General features: G+C 42.3%; 1 pseudogene across 1 annotated transcript in view; it reads right to left on the reverse strand.

The window, feature by feature from the left end:
- Window positions 1–708: 708 nt before the first annotated feature.
- LOC311522643 (up-regulator of cell proliferation pseudogene) overlaps window positions 709–20643 on the reverse strand; it is a 30070-nt pseudogene continuing 10135 nt past the window's right edge. The window contains exon 3 of the transcript in view: window positions 709–5427. The product of the transcript in view is annotated as an up-regulator of cell proliferation pseudogene (transcript). The remainder of the gene's footprint in view (window positions 5428–20643) is intronic.

Here is a 20643-nt window from a genome sequence, read left to right on the forward strand (position 1 = left end):
ACTACCCCTTCATTCAGTACTAAAGTGATTTGTAACCCAACACAAGTCAATATTGATCACTTTGAGCAACACCTCTATATCTGCTGGATATCTAGGCAGAGTAGGTGAGTTCATGTAAATACAATTTCCTCCTAAAGTCTCTCCCGCTAACAGCTAGCTGTCATGGGAGAACTCATTCGGACCCTGTTTACATAGTTATGTTAGGAAGAAGCTTCTCCTCTAAAAACGTTTCTATACAATTTCCATTAGATGGTTTCTTGCACCTCCCACTGAGACATTTTGTAATGGCCACTGTCAGAGACAGGATGGATCACTGGTTTGATCCAGTACAGCAGGGAGATGAGATACCGAGCTAGATGGCCTTTAGGTCTGATCCAATACAGCAAGGATGTGGGATACTAGGCTATATGGGTGATTGGTCTGATCCAGTACTGCAGAGAGGTGGGGATACCAGGCTAGATGGGCTGTTATTCTGGTTCAGCAAGGACACAGGGATACACGGACTATCAGTTTGCTTTGGTATGGCTGTTCCTGTGCAGCAGCCTTGCACTAACTGGAAGATGTGACCTGCAATTGATTTTTTGTTTTTAGTTTTCAATTTAAAAAACGGTACAGGCTGTCAGATTTGTTCATATTCCGTTTTTTTTTTAATTAAGGGTTTTGTTTTGTTGAAGTGTATCCTATTTAAAGAGACTCTTGGCATGTCTATTATTTCATGTAAAATGCTTCCTTTAGGCTCTTCAGCGCCTGCTCTTTCATTATATTTTTCCAGTCTCCTGGAAGTTCTGCTGCTTTAGCACCATACGCTCTAGCTAACTGGTCATTGAATGATTTGAAAACAAATTTCCAGAAATCAGAAGCATCAATGCTGGGATCAGGCTGAATGTGCCAGTCTGGGTAGTAATGGCGGTAATCTTTGTAGGGATGAAATTTCCCATCTGCGGCTGCAGTTCGGAATTCACGATTGGAAACCACATCAGAGGAGCATATGGAATGCTCAAGCTTTTGTGAATCACAGTCCCTGAAGTTCCCTAACCCTTTGGGTCGATGGACTGATACAAAATGCTCTTTATGGTCAGTGCCTCCTGCTTCACAGGGGGCTTCACAGAACGGACACTGCTTCCCACAGCCAAACACTCGCTTGAAGATCTCATCCTGGGGTTTCACTGGCAGGCTGGAGAGTTTGGTCTCAAGTTCCAAATGATTAAACTGGGTTAAGATTTGTTGTTCCAGCTCCAGAAGGAAGATTTCAATGTTACCAGAAAGCTGCTCAATTTTTGCTGTGGTTTTAAACTGTACTCCAACTAAGCTATTGCTGGAAATGGCCAGGTCCTGCTGCAGCTCTTTGCAAAAGCTGTCTAAAAAGGCAGAAACTGTGTTATTGTTTTTATTTATGGAGTTTTTCAGAACTCCCTTGATTTTATTTATTATTCCGGATAGAATCCCTTTCTCCAAATCTCTCAAACTTGCCTTCCCTCCATAGTGGTCTATCAGACATCTCTGTATCCAGGATTTGACAAACTCTTCATAGTTACTTATGTATTTCACATAGTTGCCAAAGTTCATCTCTTCCAGCAGCTTCTTTAGCAAAAAGAACTGAAAGAAGCTTCGGCTGGCGTATTCAAGGGCCTGTTCACTGCTGAGAATATTGTCAACTATTTCTAGTCCGAGCCTTTTGTTGACATAACCCACCAGGGCAGGTTTGAGACACTGATCACAGAAATTCCTCACCCTTGTTTGGCTCTCTTTCTTTTCCAAATAGAGATCAGTAAATATGGAGAAATAATGAGGTTTCAGCTTCTCCAGACGTTGCTGAGGATCGTTTTCTTTGATAAAATCTTCATGCATCTTCTGAAATGCCCAAGCTGCTTCCCCCAAACGTGACGCTTCAGGTCAACTTCAAACAAAGGAGAAGTGTGAAGTTTCTCAATCTCCTCCTCTTTTAACCTCTCATTAACCATATGCAGCAGTTCTCCACAATAGGTTTCATCATAGTCTGTTTTGGATTTAACTTTTTCTTCAATGTATTTCTTGCATTCAGTCATTAAAGATAGAGCAAGCTCTTCAGTTTTACAGTAACATTCCTGTGAGAAGTATTCTACAACTGCTCTGGTCCATTTTAGGTTTAAGTATTCCTTCTTCATTGTGAAAGACTTCATTCTATAATCCAGCAGGCTTTTTGCATGTTGCAGTATCTGTCTGACAGCACCCGCTCTGTGCTTCAGATCCTTTCTCAGCTGGAGATCCATATCTTGAACAACTTGACATTTCTGTAAAGTACAGAGCGTTAACTCTGACAAGGTTTCTCGTCACATCGTTTCAAATTCTTTCTTCAGTTTCTCATGGTCGAGTTTATCTTCTCTGTTTCGGCATTCAGCCAAGAGTCTGGCAACTTCCCCTTCAATTTTCAGCTTGTACCCAGACTGGATATTGTCTATCTTGCGCTGTCCTCTTCGTATTCGAATTGCTTCCTCACAGTTACTGGTTGAATAATTTTCAAGTTCTCTTTTGAGGCTATTCGTGCTCCTTTTGAAATCTTCTCTGTACTTTTCTATCAGGTTCAAATTTGGAGCTTCACTTTTAAAATACTGTTCTCAGTTATTCAAGAGCTTCTGTTCTCCCTGCTGTAGTTTCCCTTGTGCTTCCATTTTTAAGCTGTGAAAGAGATCACCCTCTAGTGTCTCTGGCAGCTGATTCTAGATAAAAGTTTCTTTTTCAGATATCCAGAGATACATCTCCTTGCGGAAACCCCATTGCCATTCAGAATACTTCACAGACAGCAGGTTATAGGCTTCAGCTACAAGGCTGTTTCTAAAGCTAAAGATGAAGTTCTCATGTTTCACTGACTTCCACAAGCTCTTCAACCATACAATAAAATCAGGAATATCCTTTCCAGCTCTTTTCCGTGAACGGTTCTCTATGAATTCAAACAGTTATTTCTTTAGCTTTCACACCCTCTCACTGTATCCAGTGTTTACGGGAGCCATGGGAGGGACTTCATGCCACAAGCCAGGTATGTACCAATTGTGTTTTTCTGGGACATACTCCATAATATCAGAAAATGTCATTTCCCTGCTTTGCTTTTCCATCCTTGCTGCAGCTTTGGTCATTTCATTCAGCTGCTCCAGGAGGTGTTTCCTGTCCCTCATATTTTGAACATGAGCAGACACATCACTGACGTTCTGGTGCACAAACTGGCAGTTTGGCAGTTTTCCTATTTCCTCCATTCTGAGAAATGCCTGGACCACAATTTGCAGAACATCCTTCATTTCTGTGGCATTCTCCATGGCCATGTTAACGATGGTGACGTCACTCAGTCCAATCACCAGGGTGGCCAGCTCATTGTCATGTTGATAACTGTCTTCCAGTGCTGTTAGTTCAGGGGCCTTCAGACCTTCAGTGTCTATCACCAGGATGAAATCACAGCCAAGCGGCTCCTGAACAGCTTCTGTAACTTTAATGAGCGTCATGAAGGCTCCTCGCGCACTTCGACCGCTACTCACTGCAAACTGCAGGCCGAACATGGTGTTGAGAGGATGGATTTCCCAGTGCTCTGCACTCTCAGCACTGTTATAACCACCATTCTGGATCTATCCCCTAGCCTGATATGGAGATGAGTTAGAACCTCTACTACCCAGTTCATGGGGATGTTGGAGGCATCTCCATCGGTCAGCTAAACAGGAAACCCTTCCAGCATCAGGTCAGCTGCTATGCATGGGAGACGGGTGAAATGTCTTTGGCTTTCTTCCATTTTCCCTTCTTTAACCATTGAGCATTCAGCTTCATAGAACTGCCCCAACTCACGCATGAAATACTCCACCCCCAAGGAACTATCAGATATTAATTCATCTAATTCCTCCAGCTGTTTTTGGTCCACTCCTGGAGTTTCACATTTCTCTTTATAGTCCGCCCGCATTTTAGAAAGATTCGCCTCGCAATATTATCCAGGATAAATTTCATCCATTTCAGAAAGTAATGTTTCTCCACTGGCTTCAGCTGTACTATTCCCTTGATGAACTTAGTCAAACCATTAGTACGGTCACACTGATTCTGCTGTCTGCGTATCTCTAACCATTTCTGTTTCAGCGCAGATTTATAGTCTTCAATGGCCATGACCCCTTGCCTTTTCATTCGGCACATCTCTTCTTCCACTTTAGCCAAGTTTTTCCATAGGTCTCCTTGCAGGCTCAGCATTTCCCTTTTGTATTTTGCCCCATCTCTTATTTCTGCAGTGATTTCTTCAGTATATTTGCTCACACATTGACATGCCTGACAGTCCTCATTCACCAGGATTCCTAGGTCAGGTGCCGTCACAGCCATGGCTTCCAAACTCACTGTCTTCAGAGATGAATTCACTATGGTTCCTATGGTGGACTGCACCTTTTTCACAAATCCTGCATTATTCATGGTACGATCTTTCACCAGTAGCTGTGATTTGCTCAGCTTCAACACTGAGGACAGCTTATTAAGGAATCCCAGAGTTTCTTTGGGTTTCTTATTCTTGTAGTTGAGGATGAAGTAATATTTAGAGCTGGATTCTTTCCAAGATGATATCAGTGCCTATTCTCTCTCACCGATGCTCTCGGTAACTATGAACACTGCGGAGGAGACCTCTGTTCAAAAGCTAAACTGTAGCCAGTGGGACTCAATGTCTCCACGCAGATTTGTAACTGCAATGGGTTCTGGGAAAAGATCAGAATTTTCCATCCCCCCAGGGAAATACCAGGCAATCTCAACCAGCCCATCTGCGATTTTCCGAAGGAAGTTCCCAGACTCCATGTCCCGCACTGATAAAGAAATCGTGGTGCTGCTGGGAGGGGCTGAGAACCTCATTGAGGAGGTGGGACTTGGAGAAGCTGCAGCTCCCCATCCACACAAAAGAAATGGTTGGCATTGACGTGAGCATCAAGCTCTCCTCTCTGAACCCTCTGTTCTCTGCCAGGGAGTGCGGCCTCCACTTCCGCACAATGTCCCTCATGGCCCACAGTATTAGGGTGCACTTGGGGGTGTCAAGGGTGAGTAGCAGCAGAGGAAAGGCAAACTGGCACATGGACATTTTGGACAGGATCTCCTGCTTTAGGAAGCTGTCTGAGCAAAGCAGAACAGCACAGAGAACATCAAGAGGTTGCAGAGAAATTTTCATCTCAGTGTCACTAAAACAGAAAGTGCCATCAATATGCAGCTTCTCCTCATAATCACCCATTTCTTCTGCAGGAGCCTTGTGCCCAATGCTTGTATTTCTGGCCGTCCCATTCAGAGCCATGACCTTCCTCAGGAAATGCCAAGGTAAATCATCTAATGCCTCTGGAATCTTGTTCTTGATGCTTTCTGGGCAAATCTCCAGGACATCCCTCAGCCTGATCTTGATGCTTCTGTGCTTCTCCAGGTTTAATCTGGACAGAACATCTTGAAATGCTTTACTTCTTTCTGCAGAAGGAAGTTAAAACAAACCAAAATTTCAGAGTAGAAAATGGTGACTTTATATACAGTTTACTCATTCCATAGACAGCCTGATGTTTGTAATTTAAAGAAAAGCAGTACCCAGTAAGTAACAGATGACTTATACATCCTGGGTTCAATTCTTCTCTTACTTATATTGATATAACAAAAATGAAGCCAATGGGATTACTTCTATACAAATAAAACATAGTTCTGGCCCACTTTGAACTCCGCTAATGTGAGGTTGGTTTGCATTTTTTGATCCCAATCCTTATCCTCAGTGCAGTGCAGAGTCCACTTTAAAATGGCTTAAGTGGCCAACTGAGAATTTCCTAGAAAATCTTCCAGTATAACCAGCTCTATGACATCGCAGCTCACAGCTACTGGAGGAGGGGGCATAGACTCAGGACCCTGTCTCTGTGGTGATCCCAGAAGCTGGAATGATCCCTTGGCTGCTCTAAGCTGCTGCTCAGGATCAGACTGGTGCCTGGCAGTCTGAGGATCAGGTGGCTGTGATGGTAGCCTTCACCCCTCACCCTGAGCTGTGCTGGGCATCAATGGCTCATCCGGAGGATCTGACCCTTTATTTCCCTTTCAGCAGTCAGTGCAGATTACACCTTCTGGGTTACGCCTTCATTTTTGATTTTCTTCATATCTTCCTCCATCTCTTTGCTGGGACATGTCTTTTACAGGTGTAGCTAACAGCACTGTGGCTTTGCTTACCTCCCAGCGACCAAATCAGTCCCTTCACTCACGCTACTTCCTCTCTCCTTTTGGGGAGCTGTGAGGACTGTCATTACTTACAAAGCAAATTTACCCACATTGCAACCTGGGGAGCTAATGCTAAGACACCTCCAGGCCAGTCCTGGTACGGTAATGTCTCCGGTGCAGTGTTAGGGTATTTGGACCTGATAAACGATTAACCCATTTATTATGTGTTATAGAGACATTATTAAGGTCACAAGAGCAAACTATTCCACTGCACAGGAAAGATAGGAAGAATGGCAAGAGACCACCCTGGCTTAACCAGGAGATCTTCCATGATCTAAAAATAAAAAAAAGAGTCCTACAAAAAGTGGAAACTAGGTCAGATGACAAAGGACGAATACAAACAAACAACACAAGTATGTAGGGGCAAAATTAGAAAGGCCAAGGCACAAAAGGAAATCAAACAAGCTAGGGACATAAAGGGTAACAAGAAAACATTCTACAAATACATGAGAAGCAAGAGGAAGACCAAGGACAGAGTAGGCCCATTACTCAAAGAAGACAAAAAACCAATAACAGAAAATGTGGAAATGGCAGACGTGCTTAATGACTTCTTTGTTTCGGTTTTCACCAAGAAGGTTGGTGGCGATTGGACACCTAACATAGTGAACACCAGTGAAAATGGGGTAGGTTCAAAACAGGAAAGAGCAAGGTGAAAATTACTTAGACAAGTGAGATGTCTTCAAGTCACTAGAGCCCAATGAAGTGCATCCTAGAATACACAAGGAGCTGACTGAGGAGATATCTGAGCCATTAGCTATTATCTTTGAAAAGTCATGGAAGACGGGTGATATTCCAGAAGACTGGAAAAGGGCACATATAGTGCCTATCTATAAAAAGGGAAATAAGGACAACCCAGGGAATTACAGACCAGTCAGCTTAACTTCTGGACCCGGAAAGATAATGGAGCAAATAATGAAGGAATCAATTTGCAAACATCTAGAAGATAATAAGGCAATATGTAATAGTCAGCATGGATTTGTCAAGAACAAATCATATCAAACTGACTCGATAGTTTTCTTTGACAGGGTGACGGCCGTGTGGATGGGGGGAAGCGGTAGATGTGGTATATCGAGCCTTTAGTAAGGCATCTGATATCGTCTCAAATGACCTTCTCATTAAAAAACTAGGGAAATACAACCTAGATGGAGCTATTATAAGGTTGGTGCATAACTGGTTGGATAACCATTCCCAGAGTAGTTATCAATGGCTCACAGTCATGCTGGAAGGGCACAACGAGTCGGCTTCTGCAAGGATCAGTTCTGGGTCTAGTTCTGTTCAATATAGTCATCAATGATTTAGATAATGGCATAGAGAGTACACTTATAAAATTTGCAGACGATACCAAGGTGGGAGGAGTTGCAAGTGCTTTGGAGGATAGGATTATAATTGAAAAAGAGCTGGACAAACTGGAGAAATGGTCTGAGGTAACTAGGACGAAATTCAATAAGAACAAATGCAAAGTATTCCACTTAGGAAGGAACAATCAGTTGGACATGTACAAAATGGAAAATGACTGCCTGGGAAGGATTACTGCAAAAAAGGGATCAAGAGGTCAGAGTGGACCACAAGCTAAATATGAGTTAACAGTGTAAGACTGTTGCAAAAAAAACCAAACATCATTCTGGGATGTATTAGCAGGAGTGTTGTAAGCAAGACATGCAAAGTAATTCTTCTGCTCCAGTCCACGTTGATTATGCCTCAGCTGGAATATTGTGTCCAGTTCTGGGTGCCACATTTCAGTAAAGATGTGGACAAACTGGAAAAAGTCCAGAGAAGAGCAACAAAAATGATTCAAGATCTAGAAAGCATGACCTATGAGGGAAGATTGAAAAAATTGGGTTTGTTTAGTCTGGAAAAGAGAAGACTGAGAAGGGACATGATAACAGTTTTCAAGTACCTAAAAGGTTGTTTTAAGGAGGAGGAAGAAAAATTATTTTCCTATCCTCTGATGATTGGACAAGAAGCAATTGGCTTAAATTGCAGCAAGGGAAGTTTTGATAGGAAATTTTTCCTAATGTCCGAACTGTCAGGGTGGTTAAGCACTGGAATAAATTGGCTAGGGAGGTTGTGGAATCTCCGTCATTGGAGATTTTTAAGAGCAGGTTAGACAAACACCTGTCAGGGGTGGTCTAGATGGTGCTTGGTCCTGCCTTGAGGGCAGGGGACTGGACTTGATGACCTCTCAAGGTCACTTCCAGGCCTATGATTGTATAATGAAGCACCAGCTCTGCTTTAGTTTAGGTTGAGAAGCCCTTTCTACTTAAATGTTATTTCTTCTTAGTGCTGTAAGATCTGTATGCTTACTTGGACTGTCTTGAAATTTGTTGTCTCATGGGGGAACAGGATAGGGTTAGTGACCCAAATTTTGGGGTCATTTGAGCAAGGAGTTCCCTAGGCACAGCTCGTCAAAAACACAGCATTTTGCAAAATCAGCAGTCTTATAATGGAGGGGATTGTGCACCACACAGCTCAAGATCCCCTACTTGATCTCAGTCACTCAGCATTTATTTCAGCCAGTGTGTGGCACTGACTGCCCGTTTGAGGAAGCAAAACTGAAAACATCTATTAAAGGAAACCTTTGTCTTTCTAGAACACTGCATGCAAACACTCATGAGCCAAAGAGATTGAAACGTGCATGGGCTGTGAGCCTAGGCAAGAGTCTTTCCAGACAGTCCACTCTCACAGTAGCTGGATGGCTCAAGTACATTTGAGCCCTACTCTACTCCACAGTATTAACAACCTTCCTCAGAATACCATCCTTGCCACCATGGATGTCACTTTCCTATACACCAATATCCCTCACAATGACAGGATAGCTGCCTGCCCCAAATATTTAAAAGACAATGGACAACCATCAATTATCCATCCCAAACACATAGCCAAACTCATCCAGTTCATCCTCGCCTGTCATAGATTTACCTTCAGCAATAAACATTTTGTCCAAAGCATGAGAACAGCCAGGGGTACTAGGATGGCTCCCCAATATGCTAACCTCTTCATGGGTCATCCTGAAGAAGAATTTCTGGAGAAGTGCATCATGAAACCAGTGATATACCTGAGAAATTTTCATCCTATGGGAAGACAGCTTAAACTCCCTCAGACTTCCACCACAACTTCAACAACCACCACCCATCCATTAAACTCTCTCTGGAGCTTTCCCACACTAGCATCAACTTCTGGACACCACAATCAGCTTCAGCAATGGAACCCTACAGACAACCATATACAAGAAACCCATGGATCACCACACCTACCTTCATAGATCTAGTAACCACCCCAACCATACCAAGAAATATGTTATTGACAGCCAGGCACTCAGATACCACAGAATGTGCTCTGAGGAGAAAGTAAGTGATATATACCTTAATGAAGGGATAGCCTATTTTTGTCAAGGTCCAAATTTCTTGGTCAAGGTACAGTCAAGGTCCAGAATCCAAGAAAAAAAATGTTTAAAACCCCATAATGATAATAAAGAAATAAAAACATTGTGGGGTCCATTCAAAAGCATCTCGCATTCCGGATTTGGCCCACGGTCCACCTATTGACTATTCCTGGCTTAACACACTTGTTGTCGATATTGTGAAGGCCAAAACTATAACCGTGGTCAAAAAAGACCTAGGTAAATTGATGGAAGATAGGTCCATCAATGACTATTAGCCAGGATGGGCAGGGATGGTGTCCCTAGCCTCTCTTTGCCAGAAGTTGGGAATGGGTGACAGGGGATGGATCACTTGATGATTACCTTTTTTATTCATTCCTTCTGAAGCACCTGGCATTGGCCTCTGTCAGAAGACAGAACACTGAGCTAGATGGACTTTGGTCTGACCCAGTATGGCTGTTCTTATGTTCACTTAAAACCACCTTCACCAAACAAGGACACTTCATCAGAGAAGTAGATTGCATCATGCAACAGGCCACCCAAATACCCCAGGAGAATCTGCTTCAATACAGAAATAAACCCCCTTCTGACTGCATACCCCTATTTGTCACCTACCACCCCACACTGGAACCCATACAGTAAAGCTAGTGTAACCACCAATGGGTGTAAACAACTACACCCCATACTTGATGGGTACCCCATCATGAAAGAAATATTTCAAGAACCATCTCTTCTGGTCTTCGAACAATCTCTTCAAACTCATTGTTGCCCTGGTTTGAGGGATGTGTATACCCCATTATGTGATCAAACTAATTGCAACCATATTATGTGCATTCTGCCAATAGGAATTAATGAAATAGAACACCACATAGTTAAGGGTTAATTTGGAGACAGGCTTTTAGAAGCGAGGTCATATCTAGCTGATAGTTTTTTGCTAATCAGAATGGGAGGAGGGGACAGACAAGTAAACAACTGAGACTGAAAACCTTGGTGGTTGGAAAACTTTGAATCTAGGCACCTCTGATATGAAAAGTTGACTGAAAGTTAGAAAAGAGATGATCCAGTTGGGGTCATTATGACCTATGTGTTTTGTAGAAGTTAGTTATAAAAGATTAGCTAATAGAGTATATTGTGGAGCAGTCCTCTGAAGCCATCTTGAGACACTTTTTTCTGACACCCTTTCTCCCTGGTGGGTGAGCAACTGGCCACTGCAAACCTGCTGTTAATTACACAATACCATTCCAGATCTTAGGAAAAAGATCTGGGATGTTCTAAACCTATTGCTTATGTCTCTGTATGCTTAAATCTAATAAACTGCAGTGTTAGATAAGAGCATACTTACTTGCATTTAATCCTTGATCAGACAGAAGTGCTGTGTTCCTATTGATTGATTCCTGACACTGCATGGAGTGAAATAGTTAAGTTGCCCCTGCTGTGGGTTCTCAAAACCCCAGGTAACCCTCGTCATCAAGAGCAAGCTCCCCACAGACCAGGACACACCCACTCAAAGCAGCACCAGACTCTGCCAGAACTATAGATGCAAAACTTGCAGACATATCTCCATTAATATAATGATCAACATTCCACACAAAACACCTTTCAAGATCCCAGGATCTTATACATGCCTATCACATGTAGCACACTTCATCCAGTGCACTAAATGCCTGAATAATGATTATATGGATGAAACAGATAAGCATTATAAACTCAAATGAATATACACAGGAAAATGATAAAAGACAAAAACACCCTATCACCTGTGGGTGAACACTTTTCATAAAGTAATCACTCTATATCTGACCTATCAGACCCAATCCTCAAAGGCAACTTGCACAGCATTTTCAAAAGAAGAACCAGGGAGCTTACATTCATTACTCTGCTGGACACCAAATCATGGATTATGGACATCATGGATTGAACAGAGACACTAGATTTATGGTTTATTAAAACAATCTGTAATCCACTAACCCCTTCTTTTTTTCCTATGTTTGCAGAGGTGCTAATGGCCCATTCTACTTTGAATGGTCCCTTACAATATTTGCTAACTACTTATGCTAAATAATCTGTTCCATCTTGCATTTTGCTCTGACATTGGGAGTAATGTTCCCAGACCTGAAGAAGAGCTCTTTGTGGCTCAAAAGCTTGTCACTCTCACCAACAGAAGTTGGTCTAAGAAAAGATATTACCTCACCCACATTGGCTTTCCAATATCCTGGGATCTACCCAGCTACATCTACACTGCAGACAACCCTATGCTTGTCAGAAATCTGAGAATCATCTCTAGGAATATTGACAGGTTTCAGAGTAGCAGCCGTGTTAGTCTGTATTCGCAAAAAGAAAAGGAGTCCTTCTGGCACCTTAGAGACTAACCAATTTATTTGAGAATAAGCTTTCGTGAGCTACAGCTCACTTCATTGGATGCATTCAGTGGAAAATACAGTGAGGAGATTTATGTACACACAGAACATGAAAAAAATGGGTGTTATCATACACACTCACTTAAGATGAGCTATTACCAGCAGGAGAGTGGGGGCGGAGGGTGTGGGGAAGAAAACCATTCTTGATAACTTCTGGAAATGGCCCGCCTTGCTTATCACTACAAAAGGTTTTCTCCCGTGCCCCCCCCAGTGGTAATTATTATTTTCTGCCGGTATCTGCTGCTGTTCTTGTGACACAGTGCCCTCTGGTGGGCAAAAGGTGGAATGCAGCAACATTTTGGCAGAAGCTTTTTTTTTCTACACAAAAAATTAAAGATATGCATGGCTCATTAATTATGCATGCCTACAGTAGTACAGAATTCCTCCAGGAGTAACGTTTGGTGAAAACCTGATTTCACAACAGCTGTTCCTTTGTAGAAGATTTTCTTCTTTGATGAAACACAAATGCCTCGTGATTAAAAAAATCCCATTCCCCATGCACCAAGTGAACACTCCAAGGGTTGAAATGCAGGACTATTCAAGTTCAAAATCTTGGTCTTTATCTTCAAGGTGCTCAATGGCCTTGGCCTAGTGTATCTAAAAAATCAACTAACGCTACAGGACAAAGACTGTGGTCAACATTTACTCTTGTCTGCCACAATGAAATGGAATTCTTTACAAGGTAAAGCTCGTCTAGGTAGGAGACAGAGTTTCCTTGAAAAGGTGACCAATAATTTAAATCTGATTGAATATCAGATGAGGAGTGAGCAGAGGGATTCAAAGAGGAAAGTGATGGGTTCAAATCAACAGGTAGAGAACATGCTTTTAGCAGCTCAACCTCAATACATTATTTCTTTAAAAAAATGCTTATGGATACACTGGACACAGAAATATTTTGGATTGCTTTTTCCCAAAATTGGCATTTCTGAATTGTTTGGGATATATACTCAATGTGTGTCCACCTCAGATACCCATCCTACCTGACCTTCAATGAAATTGAGGAGTTCAACATTAAAAATTAAACGTTGTTTTAAAACTAAGTATTTTAAATACTTGTGGCACCTTAGAGACTAACAAATTTATTTATATGCTCAAATAAATTTGTTCGTCTCTAAGGTGACACAAGTCCTCCTTTTCTTTTTGCGAATACAGACTAACACGGCTGCTACTCTGAAACCTATTTTACATACATTATTCTTCCTCTATAATGTGGTCATGGCCTTTCCAGTGTGCAGTAAATCAGTTACTGAAATTGCGAACTGATGGTAGTTGGCTTATTTAGGCACATTATGGTACCTTTCCTCAGTCCTCAAGTCCATGCAGTTCCATCCCCCCTCTTGAGTCACATGAGCTTGGGGAGGAGAGAAACTATGGAGACAACCCAGAAACTCAGCTGAGGGGGACTGGGGCATGCAGCTCTAACGAGGACCTGCAGATTCTGATGGTGTCATCAATCACACGTTCATAGAATCATAGAATCATAGAATATCAGGGTTGGAAGGGACCTCAGGAGGTCATCTAGTCCAACCCCCTGCTCAAAGCAGGACCAATCCCCAATTAAATCATCCCAGCCAGGGCTTTGTCAAGCCTGACCGTGAAAACTTCTAAGGAAGGAGATTCTACCACCTCCAAAGGGAACGCATTCCAGTGTTTCACCACCCTCCGAGTGAAAAAGTTTTTCCTAATATCCAACCTAAACCTCCCCCACTGCAACTTGAGACCATTACTCCTTGTCCTGTCCTCTTCTACCACTGAGAATAGTCTAGAACCATCCTCTCTGGAACCACCTCTCAGGTAGTTGAAAGCAGCTATCAAATCCCCCCTCATTCTTCTCTTCTGCAGACTAAACAATCCCAGTTCCCTCAGCCTCTCCTCATAGGTCATGTGTTCCAGACTCCTAATCATTTTTGTTGCCCTTCGCTGGACTCTCTCCAATTTATCCACATCCTTCTTGTAGTGTGGGGCCCAAAACTGGACACAGTACTTCAGATGAGGCCTCACCAATGTCGAATAGAGGGGGACGATCACGTCCCTCGATCTGCTCACTATGCCCCTACTTATACATCCCAAAATGCCACTGGCCTTCTTGGCAACAAGGGCACACTGCTGACTCATATCCAGCTTCTCGTCCACTGTCACCCCTAGGTCCTTTTCCGCAGAACTGCTGCCTAGCCATTCGGTCCCTAGTCTGTAGCTGTGCATTGGGTTTTTCCGTCCTAAGTGCAGGACCCTGCACTTATCCTTATTAAACCTCATCAGATTTCTTTTGGCCCAATCCTCCAATTTGTCTAGGTCCCTCTGTATCCTATCCCTGCCCTCCAGCATATCAACCACTCCTCCCAGTTTAGTATCATCCGCAAATTTGATGAGACTGCAATCCACACCATCCTCCAGATCATTTATGAAGATATTGAACAAAACCGGCCCCAGGACTGACCCCTGGGGCACTCCACTTGACACCGGCTGCCAACTAGACATGGAGCCATTGATCACTACACGTTGAGCCCGACAATCTAGCCAACTTTCTACCCAACTTATAGTGCATTCATCCAGCCCATACTTCTTTAACTTGCTGACAAGAATACTGTGGGAGACCATGTCAAAACCTTTGCTAAAGTCAAGAAACAACACATCCACTGCTTTCCCTTCATCCACAGAACCAGTAATCTCATCATAGAAGGCGATTAGATTAGTCAGGCATGACCTTCCCTTGGTGAATCCATGCTGACTGTTCCTGATCACTTTCCTCTCATGCAAGTGCTTCAAGATTGAATCTTTGAGGACCTGCTCCATGATTTTTCCGGGGACTGAGGTGAAAACCCGTTGTGGGTTTTTTATATATTTTCACTCTAGACATTAGTAGTATACAGCTCAATAGGATTCATCAATATATATATTTTTACAGGTTTCCACACCCTCTTTTGTCCTCCAGTTTCATATGTTGACACATACACATTTGGCACTGTTGACCATTTTTGAAGGAAAAAAAAGTATTTTTTCCTTTTCACAAGGCATATTTATTAGAGATGACTTGAAGAAGTCTTCTTCTGAAAGCAGTGAAATTGAGAAAGCCTTTACAAAATACATACACCACAGGAAGCTGAGTATTTTGTACATTGTGCAAAATGTGTTTTGCCAGGGGAAAAAAGACAAATGATTATTTTAAAAACAAAGTATATGGTTCTCTTTAAAGCCATGGAGATAAACTGCAAGTTACAACCCAGGCATGGCAAACGTACCCTGGGAAAACACAATTCTTTTGGGAGGCTTTTGAGGATGCTATCAAAAAGCCCAGAAGTTTCTGCTGGTGGATTTAAATGTTTTAGCACCCGAAGCCTACAGGTTAAGAACAAGCATTTCTCCCCCAGACTGGCCCTATGTATACACCTTGAAAAAAACAGAAAAGTAGTAATTTTTTTAACAATCCTTAGCCATTTTAAAAAAAAAGAGCATCCCCCTGATAAGCATGTCTAGCCATGTACACAGAAACCTAGCTCTTTTGAAACTCCTCATCAAAGCCAGACCGCATCAAAGGAAGGTTATTCTGTGCTCAGCCTCTGACAACCTGGTAGTGGCCAGCTCAGAAATAGCACTCAACTCTGTAAAAGGAAAAGTCCCCCAGAAACCCTAACAAGTAAGCATGCTAAAAAGAAAATGGGGGATTAGTAAAACACTGAGCGATTACAAAAACCTGTTCCTCAAAAGAATAAAAGATGATTGTAAAACAGATCAGGGGTTTTATCAAACATTTGTTGAGTTTTGCTGTCAGGCATTTTAAATAAAATGGTTGAAAAATTGTACCTCGTTCCTAGCCATCAGCTAGAACAAACACGCCTCTAGTGATGAAACATGCCTCTAGTGATGAAGAAAATATCAGAACCACACCTCCTCACCAATTGGATTCAGAGATGAAAGACGTTCTTGAAAGATCCAGTTTATCAGACTCTGAAAAGGCTAAACTTTACGAGAGGGTCCTACAAAGGTATCTGGTATTGGCCAAGAAGGGTGAAGAGAAAAGACTAAAAGAAGTCTCTTTCTCCCAGAGTAAGAGGAGCAGGGGGCTGGGAAATGAGAGGAAATACCGTAAAGTCCTTCTGTCTCCTCCAGCTCCAGGACCGGCTCAATGTACCCTTCTTGCTCCAGCTTTAAGACATCTTTCTGCCTTGACTTTGGAGCTCTCTGTGTCGCTGAATCTTGCTCCTGATTTAAACCATCTGATAGTGAAATTAAAGAAAATAAATTATCGGTACTTCATCAATAATTGACTTTCTCACTAGACACAAACACATGTATTTTCTTCCCCGTTTGTGTGAATACAAACAAACTGAAAATGTGGAAGGATCACTGCTAATTTCCTTGTAATAATCTGAGAAGTGCAATGTATAAGATGGAGTCCTCAGCTATTTGTAGGGAATTTTACTATGAAATCCTGGGCCGTATCTGAAATAGATGAAGATGCAAAAATGCAACCTTTACTTCTGCAAAAATATATTAAGTGTTGGGTTTGTTTGTGGGGGTTTTATTATTGTTTTGGTTTCACTCAAATAATTTTAAAAGCAGCTGAAGGTTGCAGGTGAAAATTTCTTAGGAGGCTTTTCTATTCCTCACTGAGGCCCAATACCCAGGTTAATTTAGAAAAAAGAGGTGTTAAATAATAACAGTTATAACCAAAAGAAAAAAAAATGTTTTTGTCATACGGTAGAATGAAATGTCTTCTAAATTCAGAGGTGCTTTCGTATTTATAGGACTACTGAATGTCACACAGGTTACACATTGCTATTTTACTGGGACGTTCTGCAAGCTTCATACACTTTTGACTTTGTGCAACTGTACAAGTACATAGTGAAATCAGGATAGACCGTTTTGTTTGTTTTTTGCTTGAGTTTATTTTATTTCTTTTTTCCCTGGGGAAAAAAAAAGCACTGGGTGATATTTTCATTCCTGCTCTGGACCCTTTATGCTGGGTAAAAGGACCAGAGGAATGGTTCCAGCGGAGGGAGAATCCCCTCTATACAGGAAGTGATGCTTTGCCACTGTTAAAAAAAATTACAACTGTTTCTTTGAGAAGGTCTAACAGCTCCATACTTTAGAACAGGGACTTGACATTTGGAGCAAGGGGGCCTTTTGCTGTCTCTCAGAAAATTCTTCCAGAACTACCCAATTTATACGCCTCTGAAAATAACTCTTGGCACATGCTCAGTAGAGGCTTGTTAGAAGCTGGCAGCCAAAATCTAAGATTCCATCCTCACTGAGCATGATCCATCCCCACACAGCTCCAAGTTAACCTTAGTGAATGCCCTCCATCCCTGAAATTCTCTGTGCCAACCTCACTGAGCATGATCTGCCTGCAAAGAACTCACAGAGTATGCTCTCACCCAGGGCTTGAGGCTGACAAAAAACTTTCCCTGCAATTGCTCCTTGCAGTTGCTGGTGGCCACCGTGGCATCGGGCATTGAACTGCTAGCAGGGTGAGTGTCTGCTGTGGTCTCAAAGCTCCCCCTGCTGGCACCCTGGCAGTGAGGATGAAAGCCTGATTCCACTGTAGATGGGGTGAGAAGCAGAACAGGGACTGGGGCAGCTGGAGGATATTAATGGAATGTGGCAGAACGCAGTGTAATGGGAATCAGAGGCAGAATGGTGTAGGCGCCCCAGGTATCCGTCCCTTTTCTACCACCCCACCCAAAAAAACCTCATCCTCTTATACCCACAAGCTGCCTGTGATGGCCCCGATTTCCATGAGTTGCTTCAGGCTCCCAGCATTGCCGATAGTGCACCCGTCACAGTTCCTGGGAGTGAGGAGTAGAGCCCCAAACCAAGTGGGAAGAGTCCCACTTACCTATAGATCCTTTGCTTTTTCTATGGAATGGGGAACATGGAAAGCATCCTTTTTTCTTCTTCCTTTTCCATTTTTCTTTGGGCTCTAGTGTCTCCTTAGCTAATAAAGAAGAACAGATTAAAAGAGTATTCAGTGGTTACCCTTGTAATAGGCATGATAAGTGAGATGTAAGTGAACTTGGCCAGTATACCATGTTGCCAACTCACATTGTGAATTTAGAGTTACATGGTGTCTTTTAAAAGTCCAATAGGATCTCCTTATTCCTGGCTTAAAAATCCTGAAATTTCCCATATTAGAAATGATTGCTGTCTCCCATTACTTTAAATGAGATTGACACCAAAATGTCCTCAGATGAGACGATTATCATTTACCACAGGCTTTGTGCTGGGTAAAATGTCCAGAGGTGTGTTTCCAGCTGGGATAGAATCCCCTCTACACAAGAACTGATGACAGCCGCAGGACCAAGGGTGCGGTCTGAATCCCTAGGGTAGGAGGCATACCCGGGGTGGAGCTGCAGGCAATCAAAACATATCAGGGATGGACCCACAAAACGTAGCTCTGCAGAGATTGTGGGAAGTCCTGCTGCTCACAGGCAGTCAGGGACAGGCTGCTATTACCTAGAAAGCCCCTGCCTTGGAAGATGTTTTGGCCCCAGAGTAGCCCACAATCAGGAGTTTGTAAAGGTGGTTTAAAGCCATCTTGTCCTCCTCTTCATGGACTGCAAATAAAGGGCAGCACGGAATCTAAACCCATATGATCAATGTTACTATTTAATATTATTAATCATGTTTATTACATCAGTAAGAAGGGCCTAAGGCAGGGGTAATCGATAGGCAGACCGCAGGCCAAATCCAGACTGCCAGATGCTTTTGAATGGAACCCCAAATCTTTTTATTTTCTTCTTCTTATAATTTTTTTATTATTATTTCCTCTGGAGTCTGGACCTTGACTATACCTTGACCAACAAATTTGGACCGTGACAAAAAAAAATAATTGACTATCCCTGGCCTAACGTCTAACAGGAAGAAGCCCCATTGTGCTAGCAGACAGTCCCTGCCCTGAAGAGCTTGTAATTTAACTAGTCCGGACATTTCAGCAGAGTGAACAATGTAATGGCAGCAAACATGTTAGTTCCAAGATATATTTTTTGAGGGGGTATTTAGGAGGGGATCAATTCAATGTAAAGAAAAGGGCACAGGGTATGGGAGAGGCAGGTAGGAGGCAGGCGTGATACTGTGGTGAACAGACTGGGAGGGAGGGTTGGAACAAACAGCCAATTAAGGGACTGCTGCACTAAGGTGAGGGGATAAAATTGGACCCCGTCAAGACTACCCCTCCCTCCAGTACCGGGACACAGAATGTGCCGTGGAAGTTAAGGTTAATATGAGAAGTTAAGGTTAATATGAGAATCTTAACTTGAGCATTTCTCGACTTTATTAAAAATTGTAACCTTAATATTACATTAATGTAATCTGTGTGTACACGTAGTGATGATAATTGTGAGACAAGTTATAGAGGGAGCTAGTAACAAACCCTATATTTAGATTGCCTCACTATAAAAGATTCTCATGATTCCCTCTCCCCGCCACACACAATATCTAAGACCTCCATTGTTGGAAGCAGAACAGAAAGATAGTCCCTGCCCCAAACAGCTGACAATCTAAATATAAGACAAGATAGTGCAGTAAGTACTTTAGCTTTCAGCCAAAAACTTTTTCTTTCTAATATGGACACATTTCTTTCTCAAACATATATACAATTACTGATAGCTCAGAATTATACTGGATGAAGATCATGACAGGCAATGATAGACTTACCCCATTCGTACCTTTTACAAAAGACCAGGTCTAAACTTTTGACTGAAATGTTCCAACTGGAAAGTTTGGTTTGGATATAATCAAACTTTTTTTTTTTTTTTGAAACTCAAAAGCCACTCCTGGAAAACACTAGTGAGTAAGGCAACAATTACAAGGGTACTATGAAAGGAGGTTTATTAATTGAGGATAGTCCTTTAACTATATCTTAAAAATACCTTTTAATATTTTATTTATATGCTATTTTATATCATATTTGGGGAGGTGTCAAGGTTCCTTCCCCACTTTGAACTCTCGGGTACAGATGTGGGGACCTGCATGAAAACCTCCTAAGCTTACTTTTACCAGCTTAGGTTAAAACTTCCCCAAGGTACAAAATTATTTTACCCTTGGATTTCCACTGCCACCAACAAACTTTATCTGGGTTTCTGAAAAAATGGAGTTTGGACACGTCTTTCCCCCCAAAATCCTCCCAACCCTTGCACCCCACTTCCTGGGGAAGGTTTGGTAAAAATCCTCACCAATGTGCATAGGTGACCACAGACCCAAAGCCTTGGATCTTAGAACAATGAAAAAGCATTCAGTTTCCTTACAAGAAGACTTTTAATAGAAATAAAGGAATCACCTCTGTAAACTCAGGATGGTAGAAACCTTGCAGGGTAATGAGATTCAAAACACAGAGAAAAATCCCTCTAGGCAAAACCTTAAGTTACAAAAAAGACACACAGACAGGAACAGTCATTCTATTCAGCACAGCTCTTTTCTCAGCCATTTCAAGAAATCATAATCTAACACATACCTAGCTAGATTACTTACTAAAAGTTCTAAGACTCCATTCCTGTTCTGTCCCAGGCAAAAGCAGCATACAGACAGACACAGACCCTTTGTTTTTCTCCCTCCTCCCAGCTTTTGAAAGTATCTTGTCTCCTCATTGGTCATTTTGGTCAGGTGCCAGCGAGGTTACCTTTAGCTTCTTCACCCTTTACA

This window comes from Lepidochelys olivacea (genome assembly GCF_965140295.1).
Source record: "Lepidochelys olivacea isolate rLepOli2 genome assembly, chromosome: 6".
Taxonomy (NCBI): Eukaryota; Metazoa; Chordata; order Testudines; family Cheloniidae; genus Lepidochelys; species Lepidochelys olivacea.